We start from the raw sequence: 16210 nt of genomic DNA, 5'->3' as shown, positions 1-16210 counted from the left end.
ATCACACCAAATGGATTTTTAACTACCGACTGACAAGGGCATGAAGAACTGTGGAGTGTGCCTTTGGTTTGCTGGCATCTAAATGGCACATTTTGGGGACACCCATCAATCCTAAAACTGAGACCATAGATGAGATTGTAAAAGCTTGCGATGTTCTGCCCCACTACATCATGGATAAAGAAAAACTTCGACCTTGATGAACCAGTTGCTATCACACTGCCAGATTACCAAGGTCAACCTCTGACTACAGTGAAAGTTGTCCAATTGAGGGATACATTTGCTGCCTACTTTGTTTCTGACATTGGAAGTGTTTCATGGCAAGAACAAATGTTGTAATCTGCTAAAATGTACCTGTAATGTAATGTACCTTTAATTGTTAAAATGTAAATTTTATGTTATTTACCTTTAATGTTTCCTGTAAATAATAAAACACCTCTAGCTAAATCCCTGTTCCAAGTTCCCTCAACAATACAATACACACAAGTGTGTGTTTTCAGCGACAGCGCAAGTGTGTGTTTTCGGCGACGGCACATAAGTGTGTTTTCAGCAACGGCGCATAACTGTGTGTTTGCGGCGATGGCGCATAAATACACAAAGAAGAAAGAGTGATTGTGAAAACAAAAGTACAATTTTATTTAACAAAAAAGAAAAATTAACTTGGGGGATTGTAAGAGGGTGAAATATGGATCAGGGGGTGTAGCTGGAATGACTGGCTACCATGTGTGGATGATGAAGGGGTTCCTGGGGAAGGGACAAAATGTGTGGGGTCTGGGAGGTCAGGGATGGGAGTAGACACACTAGGGAGAGACAAACTAGAAAAAAGAGACAGACTGGAAGGTGAGGGTGAAGGTGGTACGACAGTTTTAGGGGTATATTTGCTGCCCCTAGTCTTCCTGGTACCATGCAGCTGTTTGCTGTTTTTTTTCTTTGGGAGGGTGGGAGTGGTGGCAAGAGCATGGCGTCCAGCAGGACTAGGCGTGGTGGTGGAGGAAGAAGGTTGTGCATCTGTACTCGTAATGGTGGTGGCGGTAACCCGGTGTGCAGCTGTACTCGTCACGGTGGTGGCGGTAACCAGGTGTGCAGCTGTACTCGGCATTGTGGCAGTGATAACCAGGTGTGCAGCTGTACTTGGCATGGTGGTGGAAGCAGACAGGTGTGCAGCTGGATTCGGCATGGTGGCGGCAGCAGACAGGTGTGCAGCTGTACTCAGCATGGTGGAGGCAGCAGACAGGTGTGCAGATGGACTCGGCATGGTGGCGACAGCAGACAGGTGTGCAGCTGTACTCGGCATGGTGGCTGCAGCAGACAGGTGTGCAGATGGACTCAGAATTGTGGTGAATCTGCTTAGTGGTGGAACAGCCGGAAATGCCATGGGTGGCTGCGGTAAGAACCGTGTCTGCTGCAAAGCCTGAACGTAAGCAGCATTGCATGACTGCACCACAGTTAGCTGGAGATCAGGCGTAAGGTGTTCTGACATGCCTTGCTCTATAGCAGTAAAAACTTGTTGTGCCTGTCTCTGAAGGTCGGCTTCCATGTGGTCAAGGCGTCGGTGGACATCCTTGGAAAAGTGTGGCCATATGTGCGAACCCACTTTCCACTCAGTCTCCAACTGCCTTGAGGCCATTCTGGAAGACCGAGCCTAAGTTAATAAACTCGGGCATGAGTTGCCTGTCACAGGCCTTCTGCCACTGGCGGTAAGACCCAAAAAAAACAGTGGCAGAGGACTGTGACGGGGAAGACCTGAAGGACCAGGTGACTGTTCTCCAGACTGTAAAGCAGGCCCACTTGCTGCAGTGGTGCTAGATGACTGGGACTGTTTGGTGTCTGGTCGATGAAGAGCTGCTCCAACCGAGGACGATCCCGGTTCGATGGTGCTGCTCCAGATTCTGAGTGGAAAATAAATTAAAAACATTAGTACCAAAAAATAAACATTTTAAAAGCACCAGCATATCCTGTGGAATAGAAGTAATCATATCAACATATCTTCTGGAATAGAAAAATTCAGATGGAATACAACACAAAAATACTTACATTCGATGACAAATCGCAGGCCTCAGGAGGACAGCAGGTGATGGTATTTGTATTTGCTGATCGATCTTTAAAGCAGCACCACTTCGAACTTGGATCTCATCTCTCAGGTCCTTATTAACGCGATCCGTCATTGAACGCCAATGGATTCTTACTTTGTTCACTACGGGAAAAAAAAAATTGTAAAACAATGCAACACAGGTTCACTGCCGCGTCATACCACATTGACATACTTACAAAAAGCCATTTGGACTAGTGGCATGGCTCTGTCCCAGTCATCCAACAGTGCTCTGGCCACTTCATCCCATAGCTGCCAAATGACTACAGTGCCCGAGTGCTGCTGATCCCGGGTGTCCCACAATGGAACTTACTCCTACACCAGGGTGATGAGGAGGTCGTTATTGATTGTTCCACGATGTGGAACCTAGAAATCAAAGAAAAACATTAATATTCTTGTAAAGAACGACGTGCAACCTAGAAATCAAAGAAAAACATTAATATTCCACAATTACACTCAAGAATACTTGCACGCCGTCTTGCCACCTGAACTTGGGCCTGAGTCTGCTCCTGCTCTGCCGCACTGGAACTTCCTGTAAAGACAATACATCATTTTACCACATGTGTTATATTGACAGTCAATACTTACCAATCAGTAGCAAATGTACTCACTTCATCAGTCTCCAGTCCACTGTGGGAGGAATTCTGCTGTTGACTTGAGGACATCTTTAAAGAAGTCTGCAAGAGAGACAGAAGTGAGTACAGACTGCAGTGAGAGACAGAGACAGACAGACATTTTCAGAGCTTGTATATACTCACATCCTGAGTGAAATCCACAGTATTCAACAAAGCAGTTTTCAGAGCAGCTCCTATCAGTTCCAGAGAAAAGAGAGTGCTGGATTTCCAGTGCCCACACTCTCTTTGATTTATGCAGCTTTGTTTTGGGTGTGGCAAACCAGTTCATGTATCTTTTCAGTCTGTTGTACGCATGCGCATCAAACACAAGCGTACACATGTCCTTGCGTACGCTTGCGTTCCCATAGACAGTAATGCATTTGTTTTGACGCACTCCATCTGTAATCATCCGCATGAGTATTGCTGCGAATATTTAACGCCTCAAAAAATGCAACATGTTGCGTTCGCCGCACTCCGCCGCACATCTCAAAACGACGCATGCGTACGCATCCGCAAGCGAACGCATGCAAACGCATGTCCATACGTACATCATGTTAAAGATAGGTACACATGACACATGCGGATCAGTGCAGATGGAACGCAGGGTGCACAGAAGCAAATGTGAAACCAGCCTAATATTGTGGTGCAGTCAGGAGGCCACATTTCCTAATCTAAATAGTTTGTGCTAATATTGTGGTGCAGATAGGAGGCCACATTTCCTAATCTAAATCATTTGTGCTGATATTGTGGTGGCATCTGCAAGGTGGGGGAGCGCCGCCATTCAAGACGCACATCACAGGTCCTACGCACAGGGCAGCATACAGCCATGCTGTGATTTTAATTGCATCCAGACACAGTTGGTTCTGAGCTTCCTATAAATGCAGGCTTTACCATGTTATTAGCCATAGGTAAGTGTTCACACTAGGCAGTCAGCTCAGGTACCCATCCGTTTTGAGATTACCTTGACGTTTGGTGGATGGGCTCACAACTTTTGGCCAAATCTTGTGCTAAGAATCTCATGTGTTTTTTCATAAATTTCCCAAGCCATTATGCTATTCACATTTCATGTATTGCACATTTCCTTGCCTTAGCACAGTAAATTTTGAGTGCAGCCATTGATCTATTTGCTATATGACTTTTCTGGTTATGCACCAGTTCAGACTATATTGCTGTTCAGTCAGTTTTCTTATATTTACTATATATTTTTTTTCTGACTTGAACGCCCCGCCCTTCACCATGCTGTGATTTTAATTACATCCCGACACAGTTGGTTCTGAGCTTCCTATAAAAGCAGGCTTTACCATGTTATTAGCCATAGGTAAGTGTTCACACTAGGCAGTCAGCTCAGGTACCCATCCGTTTTGAGATTACCTTGACGTTTGGTGGATGGGCTCACAACTTTTGGCCAAATCTTGTGCTAAGAATCTTATGTGTTTTTTCATAAATTTCCCAAGCCATTATGCTATTCCCATTTCATGTATTGCACATTTCCTTGCCTTAGCACAGTAAATTTTGAATGCAGCCATTGATCTATTTGCTATATGACTTTTCTGGTTATGCACCAGTTTAGACTATATTGCTGTTCAGTCAGTTTTCTTATATTTACTATGTATTATTTTTTCTGACTTGAACGCCCCGCCCTTCACCATGCTGTGATTTTAATTACATCTCGACACAGTTGGTTCTGAGCTTCCTATAAAAGCAGGCTTTACCATGTTATTAGCCATAGGTAAGTGTTCACACTAGGCAGTCAGCTCAGGTACCCATCCGTTTTGAGATTACCTTGACGTTTGGTGGATGGGCTCACAACTTTTGGCCAAATCTTGTGCTAAGAATCTCATGTGTTTTTTCATAAATTTCCCAAGCCATTATGCTATTCACATTTCATGTATTGCACATTTCCTTGCCTTAGCACAGTAAATTTTGAGTGCAGCCATTGATCTATTTGCTATAGACTGCAATAACACGAGATCAATCAAAGCACACTAAAAACTACACCATCGCCTAGTCTGCACAGTCTGCGACTGTGATGCAAAAGTTATTGGAGATCCATGACTTGTTCATCTTGATGAAAGTTAGATGATCTACACTTTCAGGGGACAGACGAATGTGCTTATCCGTCAGGACACTATCAGCAGTGTTTGAAGACACGTTCTGATAAAACGCTGGCTGCCGAGTATGACAAAACTTCCATTTTTGAAGACCAAAATGTAAAAGGGTCCAACACCCCTGATGGTATTAATTTTGAGCTTGAGATACTCCTGCATCATCCTCTCCAGTCGTTCACTATGTGTCAGACTTGTACTCTGCTTCTACTGCGGCTAACATTTTTGCAGGGTTGGAAGTCTATAACTGCGATGCAAACTGTGTGCCTCACTGCTGACTTGGGGAAAGCCACTCTTAAGATTGTCTACAAGCGTGTTTTGATACTCCAGCATGCGTGCGTCCCTTTCCATGGGGAAGAATCTGGCAAAATGTACTCTTCTACCGTGGATCTAACAGAGAAGCAACCCAGTAGTCAGCACTATTTCTAAGCCTAACAATACAGGCATCATGTTGCAAATAGTGCAGCAAGAAGGTGCTCATGTGTTGGGCGCTTCAGGTCCGAGTCGATGGTGTCTTTGTGGCGGGGTAACACTCAAGCTTGCTTCCTCCATCCCCTCCCGTTAACCACGGACAACAGAGAGGAGATCATTATCCTCTTCATCTCCTGACTGTTGGGCGCACATAACCTCTTCCTCCTCCTCCATTTGTTCCACGGGTCCTGCACCTTCACTAACAGTTTTTCTGGTACTTTGAGCCCCCCTTGATCACTGTAATCCACCCTCCCATGACACCTGCCGTGCCATGCGACGGCGTGGCGAGTTTTAAATTCCCCCACTTCCCATAACTTTCATGCCCCCTGACGTTGGGGCGGACACCCAGACCCAGTGTGCCCTTGCCTGCAGCCAAATTACAGTTACTATGTAACTTCTTCTGCTGCTAGCCACGTTGGTCATTTATTTTTTTATATTATGTGATGATTACCATATACTATACATCTTCATTATGACCTACATGCAGTAACACAGAGCAGGCTTTCCCACATGTAACTATATCATTTTACTGCAATAATACACTGATGATTGATATAAATATGTCCCACCTATTGTTGTTTGCTTGTGGTGCACATTGGTTTTGTATTTATACATGTTTTTAATAATATTAAAATAAAGCATTTATTTTACTTTGTGGCTTTATTTTTATTTTACGTGTTACATTGATATAACTATGTCTATACTGTGGAATTATTGCGGCACAACTGCTCCTGTGTGTCCTGTCTTGCGTTCGTGCATGTAGTTCCAGGTGTAATTGTCCACTTGTTTCCAGTACCTGTTGCCCAATTTTCTAAATAAAGATTTTTTTTTTTTACTTATAACGGACTTTCTTGGTCGTTTGTGGTGAACTTCCTTCACCTTTCTCTTTCTTCCAGAGTAGCAACCTAGTAGTCAGCACTATTTCTAAGCCTAGCAATACGGGCATCATGTTGCAAATAGTGCAGCAAGAAGGTGCTCATGTGTTGGGCGCTTGAGGTCCAAATCGATGGTGTCTTGGTGGCAGGGTAACACTCAACCTTGCTTCCTCCATCCCCTCCCACTAACCACAGACAACAGAGAGGAGATCATTATCTTCTTCATCTCCTGACTGTTGGGCGCACATAACCTCTTCCTCCTCCATTTGGTCCTCGGGTACTGCACCTTTACTAACAGTTTGTATGGTACCATGAGCCCCCCTTGATTGCTGTAATCCACCCTCCCATGGCACCTGCCATGCCACGCGAAGATAGGCTGGAACTTAGAAATATTGTTATCCCTTCCACATTCTGCTCTACTTCCTACTCTTCCACTGGGACCACCACCACCTCCTCCCACATACTATTCAAAGTGGGCTCCAGCATGTAGATGACCAGAATAGTGATTCTGATGATTGCATAGTCAGAGCTAACCATCTTAGTAGCCATTTCGATACTGTGCAGAAGGGTGCAGAGGTCCTTCATCTGTGTCCACTCCGCAAGCGTGATTTGCACCACGTCCATACTGTGTTGGCCCTGGCTATGCAAAATGACATACGGCATCAGGGCTCATCACTGCTGTCAGTCACTGCAACATGTGCAGAGTTGAATTCCACCGTGTTAACCGGGAGCCCGAAAGACCTCTGTAGCGATGCAAGTCGATGACTCGTGGGGTGTGATTGGTGGAAGTGAGCACACAGCGACCGTGCTTTCTGCAGCAGCGCATCCAGGCCAGGATAGTGGCAGAGAAATTGATGTACCACCAAGTTGAGGATGTGAGCCATGCAAGGCAGGTCTGTGAGGCTGACCAAACGTAGGGCTTTCACCAGATTCGCACCATTATTGCACACGCCCTTCCCTGCCTCCAGGTTCAATATCAGAACAATATCAGTTCAATATCTGGTTGTTCTGATATTGTCCCAGCCACTTGTGTTCGCACCCCCATTGTTCTTGCATCAGTATCTAATAATAGAGTGTGCCAGCTTTTTCTGTGATTTTGGCCTCCAGGTTCAATGGAGCAAGCCATTGCTCAAACTCGGCCTGGATAGCTGTCCACAATTCTTGAGATGTATGACTGCGATCTCCAAGGCATATTCATTTAAACACTGCCTGATTGCAGTGAGCCCTGGCTGTACAGTATGTAGGTGGGGGCAATTCTCTCTGCACTGTTGGAATGCGTGTCTCATTAAGGGAGAGGTTGAATGTACAGGTGGAATACCTAGATGAGGTAGAGGAGGCAGAAGCAGTGGAGGAAGTGTTAGATACTGAGGTTTGTCCCACAATCTTTGGGAATTCCAAGACTTGGTGTCTAGTAGTTTACTTCACCATCCCTTGGTGTGTAGTGGTTTAGTTCTCTATCTTCTGGTGTAGTGGTCTAGTTCACCATCCCTTGGTGTACAGTGATTTAGTTATTCAACTCTAGGTGGTTAGTAGTTTAGTTCTCCATCCTCTGGTGTGTAGTATTTATGTTCTCCATCTCCAAGCTCCCTACAAGCCTTGGGGATTCCTAGACTTGTGGAGCAATGCCCAGTAACCGAGATGTAACGCCCCTGGCCGTGCTTACTTGTCCAGGTGTCAGTGGTGAAATGCACCCTGGCAGACACTACATTTTTCAAGAAACGGGTGATGTTGTCTGTGACATTCTGGTGTACAAAAAAAACCCACAAAAATTGTGTTTTTTTTGTGTGTTTTTTCTTTGTATTGTTGCATTCTGCGTAAGCCGGGGTGTGGCCACCCTTTTCTGAGCTGGAGATTGTATATAAAGCTCCCCCAACATTAACACATGGTAAGGTTTTTAATATTAGACAGTGTAGGACTGTTCCAATCAGAGTTACCTTGATGTGGTGGGATGGCTTTTATGCTATTTTTGATCAAAAACAGTATTACTAAAAACTCTATTATTTAGATGCACTTTTTGCTTTTTACTTATTTACAGCAGGGTTTTTGCCCATTTTTTCTCTTGTAGGTTTTAGACATTCTGGTGTAGCGCAGGCCCATCTTTCTTAGAAAATAGCGACTGGGCAACTGGTACTGAGGGACTGCAACAGCCATCAGCTTTCAGAAAGCGTCTGTATACACCAGTCGGGAAGACAGCATTTCCGTGGCCAACAGATTGGAGATAGTGGAGTTCAAGCTCTTAGCTTTGGCATTTGTAGGAGGAAACAATCTTTTATGTGACTGCGGGACCGAGGAGGAAGAAGCAGCAGATGCATTTGATGGGGTGGCTGATGGTTGGCGAGGCTCGCGGGGCTTCATTTTGGCGCAGTGAGATTCCCAGATTAATGCATGTTGATTGCACATGTGCCAGTTCATGCATGTAGTAGTCAAATTAGTGGAATTCTTGCATTTACTGAGACTTTTTTTTTTACAAAGTTGGCAGATAACAAGAGTGAGGTCATCCTTTTCGGTCACAAAAAATGCCCAGGCTAGGCAACCCTTGCCACTTATGCGAACTGCAGACCCACGACCACTGCTGGCCACAGCCACAGTTGTGGCTGAGGATTCAGTGCTTGTCGTGGTTGCATCACTTCGTGTCTGTGCGCAAGTCGCAAATTAACCTCTTCATCTTCCTCCTCCTCCACCTTTTTCGGCTGAGCTACTCAGCTGCGTGCCTCTGAGTTCACACCAAGTGGGATCTATAACCTCATCGTCATCATGCCCTGACAGTCACCCTCTTCCTTCTCTTCTTTCTTCCCTGATATCACAGTACAGTCCGTGTATCTGAGTCTCATCAGGATCACCTCCACCATAGGGGTTAACGTGTGGTGACAAGGGTCTGGATTCTGCTCGGATCCTACTTCGTCTGTCCCTTGATGCAAATAAGTCCACATCTCTGTCTGGAGCTTGAAAACCAGGGAACCCCTTTGATTCCAGTATTCAGTTTAGCGCAATGCCAAATTTATATGCACTCAGTGGGCCCACACTTTGCTGGTAGGCCTTGGGATCTTGTAAACCTACCTGCTTTCTTCAAGAAAAGACTGTCCATGGGTTGTGTCTGGTTGCTGCAGCTCAGTTCACTTAAGACAGAGTCCAGACTTCAGTACTTTAAGGTCCATGTACAGATCGCAATGTCTACACCGACTGCAGATCTCCTAAACAGAACTTACAGTTGCACAAATGAGGCTGTACATTTAGTTTGGGCTACGCATGGTCAGTCCAGGCATTATACTGTAATCCATATAATGACAGCAAAATACGCACGTCTGAACCAGGCCTTATAAGCAGGTTGGTCAGCAAAACCAAACACAACCTGTAGACAGATGTGGCACTGGTTTAAGGGGAAAAAAATGACTTTTCCCCTGTAATTAACAAAATGTGAGCTACCAGTAGCTGCTACTAAGGGCACTTAGAAGCTTAAAGCATGATGTGCTATTGTCAAGTTCAATGTATAAACAGTATGCTTCGTCTAGTGCAGAGGTTCACAAACTTTTCAGGTCCAAGGACCACATTGTCAGATTAAAGGTAACCTGTCTGGTCCTCCATGCCCTCCAACCCAGCAACATTTGCAGATGTTTTACTAAATTCCCTGCCTAACCATCCATTTATAATGTTAGTCACTTAAATCCATGTTTAAAAAAAAGTAATTACAAGCTCCAATTTCTTATGCTAGTTAGGCCTTTAACTAGTTGATGGGGCATATATTTCCCAAGACTAATCAGCCCTCTTAGCATATTATAACACCCTATGGGTGTGATAACATGATTTGCAAAAGCCAGCGTCATCTGCAACTCTGCAAACCTTGTGCATCCATGCAACTTTCTTGAGGCTTGTCAGTGCATCTCTGCAGCTGGATGTACGCTTCCTACGCATGACAAACATGGATTTAAGTGACTAATATTATAAATGGATGGCTGGGAATTCACTAATACATATACAGGTCCTTCTCAAAAAATTAGCATATAGTGTTAAATTTCATTATTTACCATAATGTAATGATTACAATTAAACTTTCATATATTATAGATTCATTATCCACCAACTGAAATTTGTCAGGTCTTTTATTGTTTTAATACTGATGATTTTGGCATACAACTCCTGATAACCCAAAAAACCTGTCTCAATAAATTAGCATATTTCACCCGGCCAATCAAATAAAAGTGTTTTTTAATACCAAACAAAAAAACCATCAAATAATAATGTTCAGTTATGCACTCAATACTTGGTCGGGAATCCTTTGGCAGAAATGACTGCTTCAATGCGGCGTGGCATGGAGGCAATCAGCCTGTGACACTGCTGAGATGTTATGGAGGCCCAGGATGCTTCAATAGCGGCCTTAAGCTCATCCAGAGTGTTGGGTCTTGCGTCTCTCAACTTTCTCTTCACAATATCCCACAGATTCTCTATGGGGTTCAGGTCAGGAGAGTTGGCAGGCCAATTGAGCACAGTAATACCATGGTCAGTAAACCATTTACCAGTGGTTTTGGCACTGTGAGCAGGTGCCAGGTCGTGCTGAAAAATGAAATCTTCATCTCCATAAAGCATTTCAGCCGATGGAAGCATGAAGTGCTCCAAAATCCCCTGATAGCTAGCTGCATTGACCCTGCCCTTGATGAAACACAGTGGACCAACACCAGCAGCTGACATGGCACCCCACACCATCACTGACTGTGGGTACTTGACACTGGACTTCAGGCATTTTGGCATTTCCTTCTCCCCAGTCTTCCTCCAGACTCTGGCACCTTGATTTCCGAATGACATGCAAAATTTGCTTTCATCAGAAAAAAGTACTTGGGACCACTTAGCAACAGTCCAGTGCTGCTTCTCTGTAGCCCAGGTCAGGCGCTTCTGCCGCTGTTTATGGTTCAAAAGTGGCTTTACCTGGGGAATGCGGCACCTGTAGCCCATTTCCTGCACACGCCTGTGCACGGTGGCTCTGGATGTTTCCACACCAGACTCAGTCCACTGCTTCCTCAGGTTCCCCAAGGTCTGGAATCGGTCCTTCTCCACAATCTTCCTCAGAGTCCGGTCACCTCTTCTCGTTGTACAGCGTTTTCTGCCACATTGTTTCCTTCCAACAGACTTACCATTGAGGTGCCTTGATACAGCACTCTGGGAACAGCCTATTTGTTGAGAAATTTCTTTCTGGGTCTTACCCTCTTGCTTGAGGGTGTCAATGATGGCCTTCTTGACATCTGTCAGGTCGCTAGTCTTACCCATGATGGGGGTTTTGAGTAATGAACCAGGCAGGGAGTTTTTAAAAGCCTCAGGTATCTTTTGCATGTGTTTAGAATTAATTAGTTGATTCAGAAGATTAGGGTAATAGGTCGTTTAGAGAACCTTTTCTTGATATGCTAATTTATTGAGACAGGTTTTTTGGGTTATCAGGAGTTGTATGCCAAAATCATCAGTATTAAAACAATAAAAGACCTGACAAATTTCAGTTGGTGGATAATGAATCTATAATATATGAAAGTTTAATTGTAATCATTACATTATGGTAAATAATGAAATTTAACACTATATGCTAATTTTTTGAGAAGGACCTGTACAAATGCTGCTGGGTTGGAGGGCACGGAGGATCTGACAGGTTCCCTTTATATCAATTTCAAGGGCCGCACTATCACATGAAGCGGTATTATAATTTTGGCCATTTATATGGAGCGGCCCCCACACGCAGGGCAGCGGGGTACTCGGTACCGGGTCCCTCGGTCTCGGTTCTAGGGGTGTCACGGTGGCCCGACCCGGTCCGTGGCCCTGCTAAGGGGCGCCCAAATAAAGGTGTAGGTGAGGGTTTGTCAAGTGTTCGTGACGCCACCTGTGGTATTCGGTCAGGGTGACCGACACTGCTAGGGGTCCGCTGGGGTGATGGAATGGCAGCTAGATGTTGTAACCTCCCACAGGTGAAGTATGTCTCCAGGGCTTCCCTTGATGAGTAGATGGTAATGGTGTAGGTCGCAGTAAATAACGAGGACACAGGGTTGCAGTCTCTTTACCTCTTTACTGAAGGCTTCGGCATCCGCAATCCAGAGCACTGCTAACAGGGCTGGCTGAGACCGGCCGGTCCGAAGGCACATCCAGAGTTCCCTTTGCAGGTGGAAATCAGTAGCCTTTCTACTAGCGCCTGTGTGTTGTAGTACCTCCCTGCTGAGCACCACGGGATAGTCCTCACAACTGTCGTGTATGTTTCTGTTCTTTCTCTCCGTCCCCCAGATGGTTTGGATAGGACGCACCCGTATGACGGGGTAGGCCTGGAGTTATTTTATAGGGACCCTAGAGACGCCCCTCTCCCACAATTGCCTCCGTTGTCTTCATTAGGTGTAAAGGTGAGACAGCCAACCTAGAGTTAACTGCCCTGCCGTAGTTCAAAGTAATGCGTAGAGCCTATTACTTCCTCGGCGTTCCGGCCGCCGGCTACGTGCCTCAGAAGGATGTTGCCGATCTTGGGGCACGACTCCTCCTGGTTCTATCTCCTTTGTGCTGTGATCTCGTTTCTCACTTCTCCACAATATACTTCGCTTCGTGTCCTTTCTTAGGATGCCGCCGCAATGAGGTGCAGGCACGGCTCAGTAATGATCTGTCTCGTGCTAGGCCACTGCCAGGATCCCACCCCTGACAGGGACCTCCCTGAGTCTTCCCAAGCAATGCTCTCTCTCACTAGATGTTACCTGGGCAAAACCCAGTCAGCTTCTCTCTAACTTCCTCTCCGACTCCCAGTTTTACCAGAGTGTGAGGAGTGGCCTAATACATAGAACCTTTTGCTCCCCCTGGTGGCCGGAGTGTGAAGTGTAGTGTGTGACTGTGATACCTGGTCAGGTGAACTCCTTTAGTGCCATCAGACGTACCATCACTCCCCCTTGTGGCAGAGCGACAATACTGCAACGACCAGGACTCTGGGGCGCTGCACTTATATTATAAAAACCTACATATATATGATGAGCATCAGGTAAGTGGGCCAAAAATGCGCATACATAGAAGAGAAAACCTATAAGTAATGAGTGCAAGGCACATAAAGAGGATGAATAAAATTAATTTTCATTGAAAATTAAATTAAAATTTATAAGTAGAGACACAAGACATACATAGCTGGTGAATAAATATCAATAGTAACAAGCATAACACAAATTAACAAAATTCATTCTTGATTAAAGTGTAATTAATTGTAATGGACTGGGTGGTGGACCTACTGTGTTGTGATCCGAGGAGAGCCTGGAGTGGTTTGACTAGGTATCTCACCAAGTGCAACCTCGGATGCAAGGCGGCTGACAATACCACGATCCAAGGAGGGAAGAGAGAGGTGAGACCAGGTGCTACACCAGGACAGACCTTGGGTGGATGGCAGCTGACCCCCAAGGGCCAGGAGGCAGAAACGGCCAGGAATAGTAGACTTGGCAAATACAAGCTGACAGCTAGTGTAGTGACTAGCACGACAGACACACAGGCAGGCAAGTACAGGTGGGTCACGACTGGTACTTTGGCAGGCAGGTGCAAGTGGGCATGGCTGATATACAGGCATGCGGCACGACTGACATACAGGCAGGCCAGTGGGCATGGCTGATATACAGGTAGGCAAGCAGGCATGGCTGATATAAATAAGTGTCTTCCAGCCATTGGCTGGGGACATTGTAGGACGGCGCATGCTCTCCCTTTAAGAGGGCAGGACCGCGCTTGCCCTAATCACAGTGCCCAGGGATTTGCAAGCGTGCACAGACCCCAGGCAGCAGGAGGAGGGAGTGTGGGGCTGTGGTGGTGAGTCAGCGTACCTGCTGAGGGAAGGGGGCAGCATACAGGGATGCCGGCGCTAACATAAATACAATAGTGAATACAATAATCTAAATATATAATTGTAAAAAAAAAAAATACAAAGAATGGAAGCCAATGCCAAAGTACAAAAAACTACAAAACCTTTATTTAATCTCTTTTTAAAATTAATCATACATAAAAACTTGTTTCTACAATAGAGATACACATGCCAAATATGACCGCCATATGCAGATACGTATCAAAACCAATACATATTTAAACGTCCTACTACTCCAAGAAGATGGTACCGTTTATCCAGATATATCAATATGAATGATTTGTCTAGCACAAGTTGCTAAAACGGACCACTATTAAGGAGGAGATATGTCTCCAAACAGATCAAAATTGTGCCTCTCATTAGGAAAAAAAAACTACACAAGGTACCTGGTATATATATAACTGGGTGATACAAAAGTGCTTAGTGCTAGTATATTTGCAGCGTGCATGTTAATTTCTATTCACTGATAAATAAGCCCATGTCACATAAGCATAAATATAATTTACCCATGAGAAAAAAAATTAGGAATTTAGGGAATAGCAAGAAAAATCAATACCAGTGTAAACATGATAATTCAAAGGGGACTTGTTGAAAAAAGCTCCATGTACAAATCCTAACACATGAAGTTTTGGGGAGAAAGTATGAAAGTGATACATAACCTGCACATGCGGTCCTGAGCCCCAACGCACGTTTCGCGTTCGCTTCTTCCGGGGGATTTGTCTAACATACTGTCAGTGTAGATCTATGTATAGCCCTGCTTAAAGAAAGGTGACAGCGCTGTGATAATGGCGCTCACATCAGTGACCCGGACGGCAGAGCGAACGTAGGTCGGCATCCCACGTCACTGATCCACTCCCCCCATCCAACGCATCAGGACGGCGGCGGAGTCAGCGACGCCAAGGACGCATTGCCACGGAGACACAGCCGCCCAGACACTGACAGAGCGCACTCACCGCAGGAATCTCCGCAAGTAGGAGGTAATTCTCTGTGCCGCTGAAGGGAAAAAAAAAACGTATTAACCCCTCTTCACACAGGAGGGTTCACTAGCTGTATTATGAATCTACCTACATTATGGCTCTGCACTACACTCTTATAGGATTAGGGTTGTCAAGCTACATATATTTTAGAGGGAGAAATTTTAATTTGATTAGTATATATCAGTGCCCATATCAAGAACAAACTGTGCAAGTCAGTGCAATAACTTGTAATATAGTAAAATAAAAATAAAAATAGAGAAACATTACTAATAATGCAAATTAGTGACTGTGAAAATACATAAACAAATATTAAGAACTAGATGGTGGCCCGATTCTAACGCATCGGGTATTCTAGAATATGCATGTCCACGTAGTATATTGCCCAGTGACGTAGTATATTGCCCAGCAACGTAGTATATTGCCCAGTGACATAGTATATTGCCCAGTGACGTAGTATATTGCACAGCCACATAGTATACAGCACAGAGCCACGTAGTATTTGCCCAGTTACGTAGTATACAGCACAGAGCCACGTAGTATATTGCACAGCGACGTAGTATATTGCCCAGTGACATAGTATATTGCCCAGTGACGTAGTATATTGCACAGCCACATAGTATATTGCCCAGTTACGTAGTATATTGCCCAGTTACGTAGTATATTGCCCAGTGACGTAGTATATTGCCCAGTTACTTAGTATACAGCACAGAGCCACGTAGTATTTGCCCAGTTACGTAGTATACAGCACAGAGCCACGTAGTATATTGCACAGCGACGTAGTATATTGCCCAGTGACATAGTATATTGCCCAGTGACGTAGTATATTGCCCAGCCACGTAGTATATTGCCCAGTTACGTAGTATATTGCCCAGTTACTTAGTATACAGCACAGAGCCACGTAGTATATTGCCCAGTTACGTAGTATACAGCACAGAGCCACGTAGTATATTGCACAGCGACGTAGTATACAGCACAGAGCCACGTACTATATTGCCCAGTTACGTAGTATACAGCACAGAGCCACGTAGTATATTGCACAGCGACGTAGTATACAGCACAGAGCCACGTAGTATATTGCCCAGTTACGTAGTATACAGCACAGAGCCACGTAGTATATTGCACAGCGACGTAGTATACAGCACAGAGCCACGTAGTATATTGCCCAGTTACGTAGTATACAGCACAGAGCCACGTAGTATACAGCACAGCGACGTAGTATACGGCACAGAGCCACGTAGTATATTG

The 16210-nt window shown here is 45.0% G+C and overlaps 1 long non-coding RNA gene across 1 annotated transcript; it reads right to left on the bottom strand.

Annotated features, from left to right (window-relative positions):
- Positions 1-1730: 1730 nt before the first annotated feature.
- Positions 1731-2350, bottom strand: LOC143818201 (uncharacterized). The gene is made up of 3 exons (XR_013224376.1): positions 2266-2350; positions 2032-2191; positions 1731-1886 (listed from the first exon to the last, which is right to left on the bottom strand). It is a non-coding gene; the product is annotated as an uncharacterized LOC143818201 (long non-coding RNA).
- Between the last annotated feature and the right edge of the window lie 13860 nt (positions 2351-16210).

The sequence above is a fragment of the Ranitomeya variabilis genome, chromosome 3 (genome assembly GCF_051348905.1).
Source record: "Ranitomeya variabilis isolate aRanVar5 chromosome 3, aRanVar5.hap1, whole genome shotgun sequence".
NCBI classification, from domain to species: domain Eukaryota; kingdom Metazoa; phylum Chordata; class Amphibia; order Anura; family Dendrobatidae; genus Ranitomeya; species Ranitomeya variabilis.
Note: the sequence above shows the minus strand (reverse complement) of the source record. Positions and strands in the feature narration are given on the sequence as shown.